General features: G+C 41.0%; 1 protein-coding gene across 3 annotated transcripts in view; it reads right to left on the reverse strand.

Moving 5' to 3' along the window:
• si:dkeyp-19e1.3 (uncharacterized) overlaps window positions 1–13871 on the reverse strand; it is a 110945-nt gene that overhangs the window by 51767 nt on the left and 45307 nt on the right. The window lies entirely within an intron of this gene.

Raw genomic sequence — 13871 nt, forward strand, 5'->3', positions numbered from 1 at the left:
ACGTACTTTGGTGCGAAAAGTGCAAATCAATCCCAGAACAACAGCAAGGACCCTGGAGGAAACAGGGACAAAAGTATCTATATCCACAGTAAAACGAGTCCTATATCGACAACCTGAAAGGCCGCTCAGCAAGGAAGAAGCCACGGCTCCAAAACCACCATAAAAAAGCCAGACTACGGTTTGCAACTGCACATGGGGACAAAGATCGTACTTTTTGGAGAAATGTCCTCTGGTCTGATGAAACAAAAATAGAACTGTTTGGCCATAATGACCATCGTTATGTTTGGAGGAAAAGGGGGGAGGCTTGCAAGCCGAAGAACACCATCCCAACCGTGAAGCACAGGGGTGGCAGCATCATGTTGTGGGGGTGCTTTGCTGCAGGAGGGACTGGTGCACTTCACAAAATAGATGGCATCATGAGGAAAAATGATGTGATTGACAAAATTATTGACAAACTGGATAAGCTTGCTAGCTAGCAGAGAGAGAGAGGCTATGACACTAGCTAAGTTAGCTGGTCAAAAACATTGCAGGCAGTGTAGGCTTACAGTGGTTGCTCCACTAAGAATTTTGTGATTATGCTGCGGGATTTAGAGGTAATTTGTGGTTTAGTACGGTACCCTGCATCACCACTTCATTGCTTCAGAGGCCAGGGGGAGTTAGAGCACTGATTTTGCCTTTGGGTCCTACTGTGTCTGACAATGAATGGGCAACATAAACCTAAATAGAAACTGATAATTGTGCATGACTTACTAAAACTGTTACACTGTTTTTTATTCTATTATTTTGCTCTTACTGTAGTATTGCAGCCTACTCCCGACCAGTCACGTTGTACAGCGCCCAAGTGGCGCGCCGGTTTAAGACACTGCATAGCAGTGCAAGCTGTGTTGCTACAGATGCTGGTTCAATACCCATGCCGCCCTCGACAGATACCCATGAGATGATTGTAGGTTTTTTGGTTTCTCTCCCTCTAAAAACATAAATAATACTAAATAACAAACTGGCTTTATTTCCAAATTAGTAACAATGTCTCACCCTATGTTCAAGAACAGCCTTTTTCCTCGCTCATTTTACGTTATTTGAAAACGAAATCTCTAAAATAGTAATTTTTTAAACAAAGCAATTATTAATTTTGAATTATATAAAAGCCCCTTGGATATTCTCAGATATTTTATTAACCCTGTTATTAGCAGGACGTCATATTGGTGATGGCTCCCGAGTGGCTCACAATGGTATTGCCTTGCAGCTCTCCAGCTGTATCCACTGAAAGCGCGCGAGGTTCAAGGCATGAGAGCAGAGGGAACGAGATGGGCCGCAGGATGACCTAGCCCATGGGGAAGGGAGGACGAGAAGGGGGGTGGGGGTGGACTTTAAGGGGCATTGCACTAATAATGGCGCTGACTAGGGAAACGTTCCCACTGTTCTTAGTGTCAGTCTGCACGTTCAAATGAAAACTATGTAACTAGTAATGTTATGCTTTCGTTAATAAAATAATGATAAAAATACTCTTGCAAAATGCCGATGTTTATTTAATTATAGATCCATAACGAATTACTACGGGAATAAATATCACTGAATTACAGAAATATCCTCCAATCCCCTATATGTAATTATTAGCGGAGAGTCACGTCATACTTTTCGATACACTGTTGGCCTACCGTAGGTGACATGAGTCTCACTAGTGTTGAGTAATGTGCTGTTAAAAATGGTGTAGATCTTATTTTTTTAAAGAGCATATTGAAGTTCCATCCTAACGGAAACCCAGAGGGGTTTCGTGGAATAGAAACACCATAATATCAAATTAATTAAGCAAGATTTCTTAAATTCAGTCCCATATACTATGTTATTACAAAAAAGGTTTTACATTCTTTAGTACAGCCACTATTGAAGGCTCTCAAATGCTTCTCAAAGATTCCCTCTGGTGTTCAAACTAGCACTAACTAGCATTATTGGTACCAGTGGTTCACACTTAAATAACTTGTGACAGAATTCTGCGGCACCATGCCAGATCCGCCGCAGTACGCTGCAACTTTTAAAGGACGAACCACTGTACTTGTAACGTTTCTAGTATACAGGTAGAAACCTTATGATAAATGTTAAATAGCTAGATATATCTATAAATGTTAGTTAGACAATTTATACAAAATACATAGCTAGATCAGTTAGGCATAGTGCATAGCTAGCTATATTAGCGGTTTACCACATTGAACTTACCCGGTTTATCTCCTTCACTGCTGACACTCATGATGTAACTTTACAGGGTAGGTCGGTAGGAAACCGAAGTTACAGGCATTTCATGCCCACCACAGAACTTGGTTTCAGACAGTCTCATTCCGAATCCTGCCTTCCACTGGTTATAGATATTGAAATCCTCTGGGGTTATCCAGTAAACACGCCTGCGGTTTCCCTTACTCAAATGAGATTCCTTCAAACGGAAAAAACAGTCCCACTTCAAAGCTAGCTTCTCCTTGTGGGTATTACTGCACCCAGCAACACCACACCTCCTTGGTATATTTAGCTTTTAAAAAACCTACTAGGTCTGAAATGAAAACTAGCTACTACTACAACACTCAATAGCTCGCTCGACTAACACTACCAAACGCACAGGGGAAGAGCAGATGCAGTTTTTCGCATGAATTTATATGATGTCTTCATCGTGGATGTACATAGAAGCTCACCAGCGCCAATACTTGGTTTGGAATGTAACGTCAGCCAGCTTGAACTAGCTAAGTAGCATTAGTTCTCCATATGACATTGAGAAATATTGCAATGTGGGTAGTTCCCGAAGATATCCGGAAATAAGTGAATATGTAAAAACACAAAACATATGTTTGTAGTTATAGGTAACCAGATCGTGACTACAACTAAGTCTTGGACCACACTGTGTTGTTACTTTGGTGTGTAAAAACGTATACTTCCTACTATGGCTGGGGCGGTCACTAAATTTAGTTAATTAACAAACACATTCAGCATCTCCTGGCTTCCACTGATGCAGACCTTTGGAACAACTACATTTAAAAAAAAGTCTAATAAATCCATGTAATACAGCCTACACCTTCACAATAAATGCATTATTTATTTTCGACAGGTCTAAAGAAACATGATAAGAAGAACAGAATAGCATACTCTGAGGTCCTTATGTTAGGTCCTGATCTGGCCATGCTAAATGGCTGTGGGCTACACTAGTTCATTTGGCAGACAAGATTTGCTTACAAAGTATGAAGAGGGAGTGTGCACATTTGGCTATTCAGCATTGAGCGGTTAACAAAGAAACAGGTACACCAATATGCTTAATTTAGTTATTAATATAGATGCAGTTCTACAAACATTGGGCTATATGTTTTGATTTTTAATAATTGCAAGGCTGCATGATGATTTGAAAAAAGTGGCTTGAAAGGCATGAGCTCTGCTTAGTTTGTTGCGCAAGCAAAAACTGCAAAATTCACTGAAGCTGGAGACTCATATCTCCCTCACTAGCTTAAAGCACCAGACGTCAGAGCAGCTCAATGAGATCACTGCACCAGTACATAGCCAATCTGTAAATAGCCCATCCAAATACCTCATCACCATGTTATTTATTTTGCTCCTTTGCACCCCAGCACCGCTACTTGCACACTCATCTTCTGCACATCTATCACCCCAGTGTTTAATTTGCCATACTGTAATAATTTCACCACTATGGCCTATTTATTGCCTCACCCCCCTTATCCTACCTTATGTGCACACACTGTATATAGACGTTCTCTATTGTATTATTGACTGTAGATTTGTTTATTCCATGTGTAACTCTGTGTTGTTGTTTGTGTCGCACTGCTTTGCTTTATCTTGACCAGGTCACAGTTGTAAATGAGAACTTGTTCTCAACTAGCCTACCTGGTTAAATAAAGGTTAAATAAATACAATTTTAAAAAGCTGTACAGACTTCATCAGTCTCTCATTCACAATTTGAGAAACACTTGCTAATGTCTCGAATTTCCCGGCGGCCTCCCCTTTTGTCTGGCCGTATAATGCACCCTAAAAAAACCATGCCTTGTGCGGACAGTGGCCTAACAAACAGCAAAAGCACTAGCCTATGTAAATCGACTATCCCCCATAGTACAAAAGTTGACCTATTATATGTGAGAGAAATAAATATTCCAAACATAGTCTGGGACAGTTGTGAGATAGTTGTGTGATAGATCCCAAATTAATAAAACCACTAGCATAAAAAAAAAGAAAAATGCACAATGCGGCTGACGCAACAGATCACAACGTTTAGCTTAAAATGTTTATCAACTATTAGGCTATTTCTTCAGATTACAAGCGCAGCAATGCGCACATGGCAGTAGGCTATAAGCGCAAATGTTCCATTAGCAGGAAAACCCCATTATAAAAAGTGAACGCAAATGCGATTATGCATGCAATACTTTTATTATAAAAGTACATTTTTATGGTGAAAATTATCTTCCCCAAACTTGAAACTCACTCGCTGCTTATGTATGCCAGTTAGGCTCTAAACACCTTGTAAAGCGGATTAATGTGCTTAATTTTAAGAAGTTATTTGGCCACCTTCGTTGTGATACAAACCTTATCAAAACACATAGGCCTGTGGGCTAGGCTACATGAGGTGTGCGAATTTGATTAGAAAAAGTCCCCCCAAAAAAGGCATTGTTTCTTGCCTGACGCTGGGCATCATTCACAAGTGATAATATATAACTCAAGTGACAGACTAATATCGTCACCCATCAGACTAATCTTGATTTAATCGGGTTTTTACATACAGTGCCTTCGGAAAGTATTCAGACCCCTTGACTTTTTTCACATTTTGTTACAGCCTTATTCTAAAATTGATTTGTTTTTTACTCCTCAATCTACACATATTACCCATAATGACAAATCAAAAACAGGTCTTTAGATTACTTTTTAAATACATTTGCAAAAATAATAGAAAAATCACATTTACATAAGTATTCAAATCCTTTACTCAGTACTTTGTTGAAGCACCTTTGGCAGCGATTGCAGCCTTGAGTCTTCTTGAGTATGACGCTACAAGCTTGGCACACATGTATTTGGAGAGTTTCTCCCATTCTTCTCTGCAGATCCTCTCAAGCTCTGTCAGGTTGGATCGGGACCGTCGCTGCACAGCTATTTGCAGGTCTCTCCAGAGATGTTCTCCAGAGGTTCAATCTGGTTCAAGTCCGGGCTCTGGCTGGGCCACTCAAGGACATTCAGAAACTTGCCCCGAAGCCACTCATGCGTTGTATTGGCTGTTGTCCTGTTGGAAGGTGAACCTTCGCCCCAGTCTGAGCGCTCTGGAGCAGGTTTTCATCAAGGATCTCTGTACTTTGCGCCGTTCATCTTTCCCTCAATCCTGACTAATCTCCCAGTCCCTGCCGCTGAAACACAGATGCTGCCACCACCATGCTTCACCGTAGGGATTTATTATTTATTTAACATTTATTTAACTAGGCAAGTCAGAACAAAATCTTATTTACAATGAAGGTCTACACAGGCCAAACCTGGACGACGCTGGGACAATTGTGCGCCGCCCTATGGGACTCCCAATCACGGCATGTTGTGATTCAGCCTGGATTCGAACCAGGGTGTCTGTAATGACGCCTCTAGCACAGATTCAGTGCCTTAGACTGCGCCACTCAGGATGGTGGCAGGTTTCCTCCAGACGTGACACTTGGCATTCAGGCCAAAGAGTCCAATCTTCGTTTCATCAGAGCATAGAATCTTGTTTCTCATGGTCTGCGAGAACCTTTAGGTGCCTTTTGGCAAACTCCAAGTGGGCTGTTATGTGCCGTTTACTGAGGAGTGGCTTCCGTCTGGCCACTCTACCGTAAAGGCCTGATTGGTGGAGTGCTGCAGAGATGGTTGTCCTTCTGGATGTTTCACCCATCTCTACAGAGGAACTCTGTCAGAGTGACCACGGGCTCTTGGTCACCTCGCTGACCAAGGCCCTTCTCCCCCGATTGCTCAGTTTGGCCGGGCGGCCAGCTCTAGGGATAGTCTTGGTGGTTACAAACTACTTCCATTTAAGAATGATGGGGGCCACTGTGTTCTTGGGGACCTTCAAGATTGCAGACATTTTTTGGTACCCTTCCCCAGATCTGTGCCTCAACACAATCCTGTCTCGGAGCTCTACGGACAATTCCTTCGACCTCATGGCTTGGTTTTTTCTCTGACATGCACTATCAACTGTGGGACCTTATATTGACAGGTGTGTGCCTTTCCAAATCATGTCCAATCAATTGAATTTACCACAGGTGGACTCCAATCAAGTTGTAAAAACATCTCAAGGATGATCAATGGAAACAGGATGCAGCAGAGCTCAAATCAGCTGATATCTCAAAGTGCTGTACAGAAACCCAGCCTAAAACCCCAAACAGCAAGCAATGCAGGTGTAGAAGCACGGTGGCTAGGAAAAACTCCCTAGAAAGGCCAAAACCTAGGAAGAAACCTAGAGAGGAACCAGGCTATGAGGGGTGGCCAGTCCTCTTCTGGCTGTGCCGGGTGGAGATTATAACAGAACATAGCCAAGATGTTCAAATGTTCATAAATGACCAGCATGGTCAAATAATAATAATCACAGTAGTTGTCAACTTTTTGCTTTGTCATTATGGGGTGGTAGTGTGTGTAGATTGATGAGTAACATTTGTATTTAATGAGTTTTAGATTAAGTTTGTAACGTAACAAAAGTGGAAAAAAGTCAAGGGTTCTGAATACTTTCCGAATGCAATGCATATCATTTTTGCTCATAAAACTTGGTGGGCCAAATAAAAATCTCCCACGGGACAAATTTTCCAGTTGGGGATTTACAGCTATTCAAAATAAAAATTCAAAAAATTGATTTTCCCATCAAGAGAAGGTTATTATGTATTTAAGTGTTTTCTCGTGCATTTCTTCAGCTTGTGCAAACAGTGAGCAAGAATGAAGCCTAATGGCAGGCAGGAAAATTATCTTCAAAAAAACTTGCAACTCATGTGTTGCTTATGTATGCCAGTTAGGCTCTAACCCCCTTGTAAAGCAGATTAAAGTGCTTCATTTTAAGAAGTTATTTGGCCACTTTAGTTGTGATAAAAACCTTATCAAAACATATAGGCCTGTGGGCTAGGCTACATGAGGTGTGCGACTATGATTAGAAAAAGTKGGCAAAAAAAAGGCATTGTTTCTTGCATTCATAAGTGATATGTGACCCGCTTCAAGGACATAAGGCGTATGTAGCGGATCACTACTTCACAGGAGAGACAATTGAACTTAAACTTTTTTTAACCAAAACGCGTTTTTTGGCAGAAATGCCTTCTCGAACATGTGAACTTTCATATGCCTTAAACTTGTATACCGACTGTAAATATGAATAAAATTGTTCAAATATGAGCCTAGTTGGTTTAGCCAAAGACAAAGTCAGTAACCTTCCCGCTAGCCCTGATTGGCTGAGATCATGAAATGCTGAGAGATGAGTTTGGATTGGTCTGCCAAATAGCACGCTTGTGTCTATTTGAGCTGGGCAGTATGTCTATGTATTTAAAAAAAATGTGTTGTGTATTAAAACTGCATAAGTGTTGCTCTCCATTTCTTGAGGACATTAATGAAATCAGTGGAATTTGAGATTCCACGGATCTCATAACTAAGGGCATCCATGGCATCTGACAGGAGTCCAACCATGAATAATGCATAAGTGTAACAGTCTAGCTAGCTACATTTTCAGACATGACACGTTTCCAATTTTGTCAGAAAGAGCCATTTGCTTGGCTAGCTACAGCCTAATGTTGGTTAGCTACCTGCAGATTCATGCAGGGTAGTAATGTCATGAGTTGTGATTATGGTTCATTGTTTACCTAGCTAGCTAGCTAATGTTACGTGTATGACATTCGTATCTCAGAGCCATTTTCTTAGCTAGCTATAGCCTAATGTTAGCTAGCTAACATTGAACCTGGTTGGTTAGCTACGGTAGTAAACGTCATGAGTTGTGATTATGGTTAATTGTTTACCTAGCTAGCTAGCTAGCTGCATGTCTTAACAAAATACTCTACTATGCAAGTAACCCTTTCGGGTGCGTTCGTAAATTCAGTCTGGCCATCTACTCCGATTTCAGAGCACTTTTGTCTGAGTGTGCCAGAGAGGGCAGCAAAACTGATGAATTTACGAACGCTCAACACACGTTGAATACGGCTGGTGTCAGTAAACATCAGCAAAAAAGCGGAATTAAATTGTTGCCAGCAGCACAGTTACAGTTACCAACGCTCAGGTTAACATGAAAACATCCTAACCAGTTCTGCTAGGATGCGTAAAATGGTCAGAGTGGGATGTTCTCTCATTCTGTGTCTGGAAGTAGCTAGCAAGCTAGCCAATGTTAGCCAGTTCGCTTGGGTGCTTGACTGCCGATGTGAGGTCAGAAGGTTCGGTTCAACCCTACTCATCGACCAGTGCGCGCTCTGAACGCGAAACGCTCTGATTTTACGAATGGACAATCTGACAGCACAGTTGCAACCACCAATGCTCTGGAGAACATAACAGCCTAACCAGCTCTGCTAGGGCGAGTAATCATCAGCTGTTCTCTCTCACTAAGATGTCTGGAAGTAGCCACCAAGTTCCTTCGGGTGCTTGCCTGCTGTTAGTACATTCGGATCAAGCCTTAAATGAGATGGGTGGGGCTAAAGCTTAAGAGGGTTTGAACGATGCTGAATGGGTATAGTAGTACCAAAACATTCAAAGGCCATTTTCTCAAAAGTGAGTTTCCAAGTTCATCAACTTTCAAAGAAAAGTTTAATAAAGCCACAGAGAAGCTGAAAGAAGTGCACGAGCATTCTATCTTGAATATGGATGAAATAGAGCAGGATGCTTTCAGAGTGGAATCTAACTCCGCTCACTTCGCAGTCGTACGAGTGGTTTCAATGGCCAAGGTAAGAAAAAAACAAGAAGGGAAAAGCAGCAAATCCTCTTGGAGGAAACGTTCAAATAGTGGTGTATGGCCTTGGTTTTGATCAATAGTGGTCCATAGAGAAGACAGTCTAGTCTCTATGTGAAGGGAGACGGAGGCCACATCTCACAACTTTTTAATAGATGCCTGGAATCAAATATCGCTGATTCCTTACGATGAGAAATATGCAAAATTAACAAAAGGGTAAAGTGTTATATTGAGAAAGGTAACAGGGGCAGCATCGAAAATGATACGATTACTACCTGTCTTTAAACATAGGACCAGTAACAATACCCGGATAATTTCACATGGGAGGAAGTGGAACCAATTTTGGGGTTGGAGAATCTATGTGAAATGACAGGGAAATGGATTCTAAAAAGGTAACAAATGAAAATGACCAGGCCAAACAGTCTTTTGCAAACTCAGAAAACCTTGGGGGGGGTTTTTAATCTCGTGAGACATTTTATTTAGTCTTATTATGAAATAGATTTATAGAATTGACGAGAGGGAGGAGGGGTCACAAGAAACTAGATTGGAGTTAATATTGTGAGCAAGTGTTTGAGTTTTAAAGAAGCAATTCTGTCAAGTGACAGCATTGGGGTTACCAACCTAAAATTACCTTTAACATTTTTTTGTTAATGAACATGAAGGGCATTGTGGTGGTGCGGTGGATACGGAAAATCATGGGGAAAAGAGAAACCATATACGGGAGTAAATTATTAGACTTGATGGTGAGATAAATGTTGCCGTGTCTAAATGCTAAATAAGAGTACATAAATGTCYGGGTGGATTAAAACAAACGATTAATGATTGGATGGAGGACAGTTTTGTTTATAATTCAAACTTTTGGGTTGCTGATTAAGATGTAGCATAGTGAATGCTAACAAAATGTACACTTTCTCTTCCAGGAGAAGATGGGGTGTCATCTCTCTATGAAATGTTTCCCGAGACTTTTGTCTTGGGAGAGCAGTTATTGAAATTCTTCAGTTTTCTAAGTATAAAGGTATCCGGATTCGGCCGTAAAGTTAGCTCACAGATAAGTATGGCCTGGGCATTTCTGTGTTTTTGCCCTAGGGTTTACCACACACACGGGTTAGCGGTGTTAATACCGTGTTTGATTTATTGTGTGGGGTCTTCTTAATTTGGTTTTAAACTGGGTGCGCAGAATGATGGAAATGTTTGAATTGTTGTTAAATTGTTTCTTAAGTTCAGGGAAAGAAAAGGGAAAGAAAATACTTAATGGTGTTGAATGACCTGTGTCTTGACTTTCTGGTGAGGCCTTATCAACTTCACTAGAATTGATCTGAGACATTAGGTGAGGTTTAAGTAAAATATGAATGAGGGACACCTGTCTCTAGTCTATTTTACCATTACCTTATGGGATACAATTATTTCCTTATGGAGTTAAAGTTGTAATTCTAATATAATTTGTTTATTTTGATTTAACAGGCAGTGTTGTTTGTTTTTGAAACACGATGTGAGTCATGTGTTCAAAGGGGAAATTAGCAGTTCCCTGGGGCCCTGGCCCTTTGGTAAATATGCAAATGTTATGTTAAGTCTGCATATAAAAAGGAAAATATATGTTGATAGTGACTCTACATAGATTTTCGATCTTGTTTTTGACTTTGTTTCGATACCAGATTGGGTCTGCTGCATTGTCAGGATTTCTCCCTAAGGGTTAGTGCTCTAACTCCCTGACCCAGTAACTCTGTGGTGAGGTTGCCAATATGATAAGGGAGTATGAGCTAATTTGGAAAATGGTTTCAACAGTGTGTTATAATGCTCTGACGTTTGTCTTAGAGATTTTGGTATTAAGAAAATTGCGGATGTAATAACTTGCCATACGGTGAATAGATGGATTTCCAGAATCAGAAATGTCTTAAATTGTTGTTTTGCTCTGTCCTCTTTCAAGTTATGGTGAAGGTGAACACAGATGGTGTCTTAATGCATGGAGAGATAATTTGACCAAGAACAGTGTGAACCTCAACCCACCCCCAACCGGCTGAAGAAATAGCGACAGAGGCGTTCACTACGACCTTGTCTTCCACCACTCCTACCTGTGATCTGAGTCCGAGCCATCAACTTGTGTACGAGCGGCATGAGGCCTGAGACTGTGCATGTGGAGTGAACATGGCGAGAGATCACGTCCAATCTTCTCTCATGCTACGGGTGTACTGGTGGGAAAATGGACCAGACAGAATGAACGGTACATAATGGTGGTGGCAGCTCAGGTGAGAGACTCATGTGCTTGGGAAAAACACATTTATTTCCTCAGATATTGAAATCAGGGGGGGTCAACCGTGCCCATAATTGTTTATTTGGGGTATCAGGTTGACTGTGGAGGTCTGCACACGGCAAAATGTATAGTAATTTAGATTAAGAATGCATCGCGATACCGATCTGTCATTAACATACCAATCGCGACAGTATAACAAGGACAAACGGGGGTTGTAACGAGAAAAGTTCATACCGTTTATATATGGTCCTGTTTATAAATGTACATTCTAACCGTGATGATGTGTGCTAGGTTGAGTGGCATGAATTCGAGTGATTGACAGTCCTCAGCGCTTTACGTTGAGTCTTTCTAAATTTGGGTTGGATAATTTATCAAATGTTTAAATTATGGTTCGGAAAGGAGAGAGACAGAGAGAACGCTGCTCCTAAGTTGTGAGGAGAGCGCAACGTGAGGGGAGGGTGAGCTGCTCGATTTTATTGGGTCAAGGGAGGGTTTTTCTCCCTAGAAACATTATCTTTTAATGACCTCTGAGAAAGTTAGTGAACCCACTAGATGATAGCTTGGGTCAACCATGAAGGGGTTTTGTTTTACCATGTCATCATAATCCTAATGTTAAAGCACATCAATACATATGGCTTGCTGGATGATACAGTACAAGTAATTACGTACAAGGCTCATAGTCTGTCTTGCCTTGACACCCGAGGATGAAGACGACTAGCATCCCATGGGCATACAACAGAACAGATGGACAGTTCTTTCCCCAGTCTAAGTCGCATCAAGTGTGTTGTGAAATGATTAAACATGTACATTATCGGTCAAAAGTTTAGAACACCTCATTCAAGGGTTTTTCTTCATTTTTCCTACTTCCTATTTTTCCTGTGTTATTTCATAGTTCTGATGTCTGCACTATTATTCTACAATGTAGAAAATTGTAAAAATAAAGAAAATCCCTTGAATGAGTAGGTGTTCTAAAACTTTTGACCGGTAGTGTATTTTTTTATTTTCCCTGTTCAAGTCAATGTTTTTAGGTGTGGTGGAACATAAGAGTGATCATTGTTCCAGAGGAGGGATTGTTGGAAATTGAGTAATTGACTTGAGAATATTTTAGTATGTTTATAACTATAGAAGCGGATTAGTAGTGATTGTGTTATGGGTTCGATGGAATGATTTATGTGCAAATGTATTTGTAGCAGGAGACGAGGTATGAGACAGAATGTTTTTCATAAAGCTGTTAATTGCAGAGTCTGGCAGGACCGACATCAGTGTATTCTCTGGAGTCCCAAAAACCAATGCATTAACGTTATAGGGAATTGGAAGAGCGGAATGTGACTGGGGCGGAGATCGTGGGGCTCATAAATTAAGGAAGTGGGTAATAGAGTCTCTGGGGAATGATACCACTCCTCTATGTATATTGTTACAGGGGATTGCTCGTAGGAGAGGGAGTACAGCTAACTGTGCACAATATAGAGACCCCTATGAAGTTATATTGAACGTTATGCATATCCAGATCACGGTGAGAGTAGCAGAGAGTGTTGTCATTTCAGACACTATTGTCAACTTTTAGCGATGGGTTTGTCAAAGTTACAATGCTTGAAAGGATAGCCACAGATCCCTGTATACGGGAGGACACATCACCGAAAGGGGGAGTTAGCTGTAATAATAGCATTACATCTCCTGCAGTGTGATTAAGAAACATGTCACTCAGACTTTTGTTAAGTTGGATACTCTTCCAACACCACTAATCTCTCCTCCATTTCTAACAGCCAGCAAACACTTGACATATCTCCCAGAAGATTGGGACCGAGTGACGGTAAATGAAAAGTATCAGGTGGCTGCTTATCAACCATTAGGACCCAAAGTTTACACTACAACGAGGGTGTTCACAAATGGGTGCGGTGTAGATCGGCCTTGGGATGAGCGATGTGTACCTAACCTGAGCAAAGGAAAGTATTATCCACATGTACCGACTGTAGCAGAGCACAGGAGGTCATTGGAGATGTTGGTGGCTAGGGAACCGGGTATGAGTTGGGAGTCCGGTAGGGACTATCTTAAAGGTTCAGTCCTAGACCTATCAGTGAACCACGAAAACAATAGGAGAGCAGGGGACAGATTCCATGCAGTAGCTATTCTCATGGCAGTCGCTGTAGGGACATTAATTGAAGGATGCTATAGTAACAACATGGAACTGGACTTTGGTAGCATTGGTAGCATTGTTGGGATATCATCTTCTGAGGGCATTGATGCTGAAACGGATACACAGTGCTGATATAAAGTATCCTGAAGGCATAGTCAGGCGAAGAGAGTAGGAATCGTCATGTAATCAAACTTTGGTTTTTCTTTGCATATATAATTATGCATATTAATATTTGTAATGCTTTGTGTTTCTCTTTGCTTTTCAAGTTTTGTGCCACCACTCTCTTAGGAACCAGGAGGAGGAAATGGAGAAAGTCAAAAGCTCCAGCTGAAATGTCATTCTCAGTTGTCTGACGAGAGATGGAAATAAGAGCGTGCATAGTGTGATTATAGATCAGAGGCCACAAGTCTCGAAGGTGTAAACCTAATAATTAACTGTGAATGCTAATCATGTTTTATTTTTTTGTTCATTTATAAGTCATTTCTAAGTTTATATAATGTTGAACAGTACGGAGTAATGTTCAAAAGGGGGGACTGATGGGTTCTGCCATTTAAATGTCCTTATTCATGTCACTGAGGGAGAGAGGGGAATGTAGAACG

The sequence above is a fragment of the Salvelinus sp. IW2-2015 genome, linkage group LG4q.1:29 (genome assembly GCF_002910315.2).
Source record: "Salvelinus sp. IW2-2015 linkage group LG4q.1:29, ASM291031v2, whole genome shotgun sequence".
Lineage (NCBI taxonomy): Eukaryota > Metazoa > Chordata > Actinopteri > Salmoniformes > Salmonidae > Salvelinus > Salvelinus sp. IW2-2015.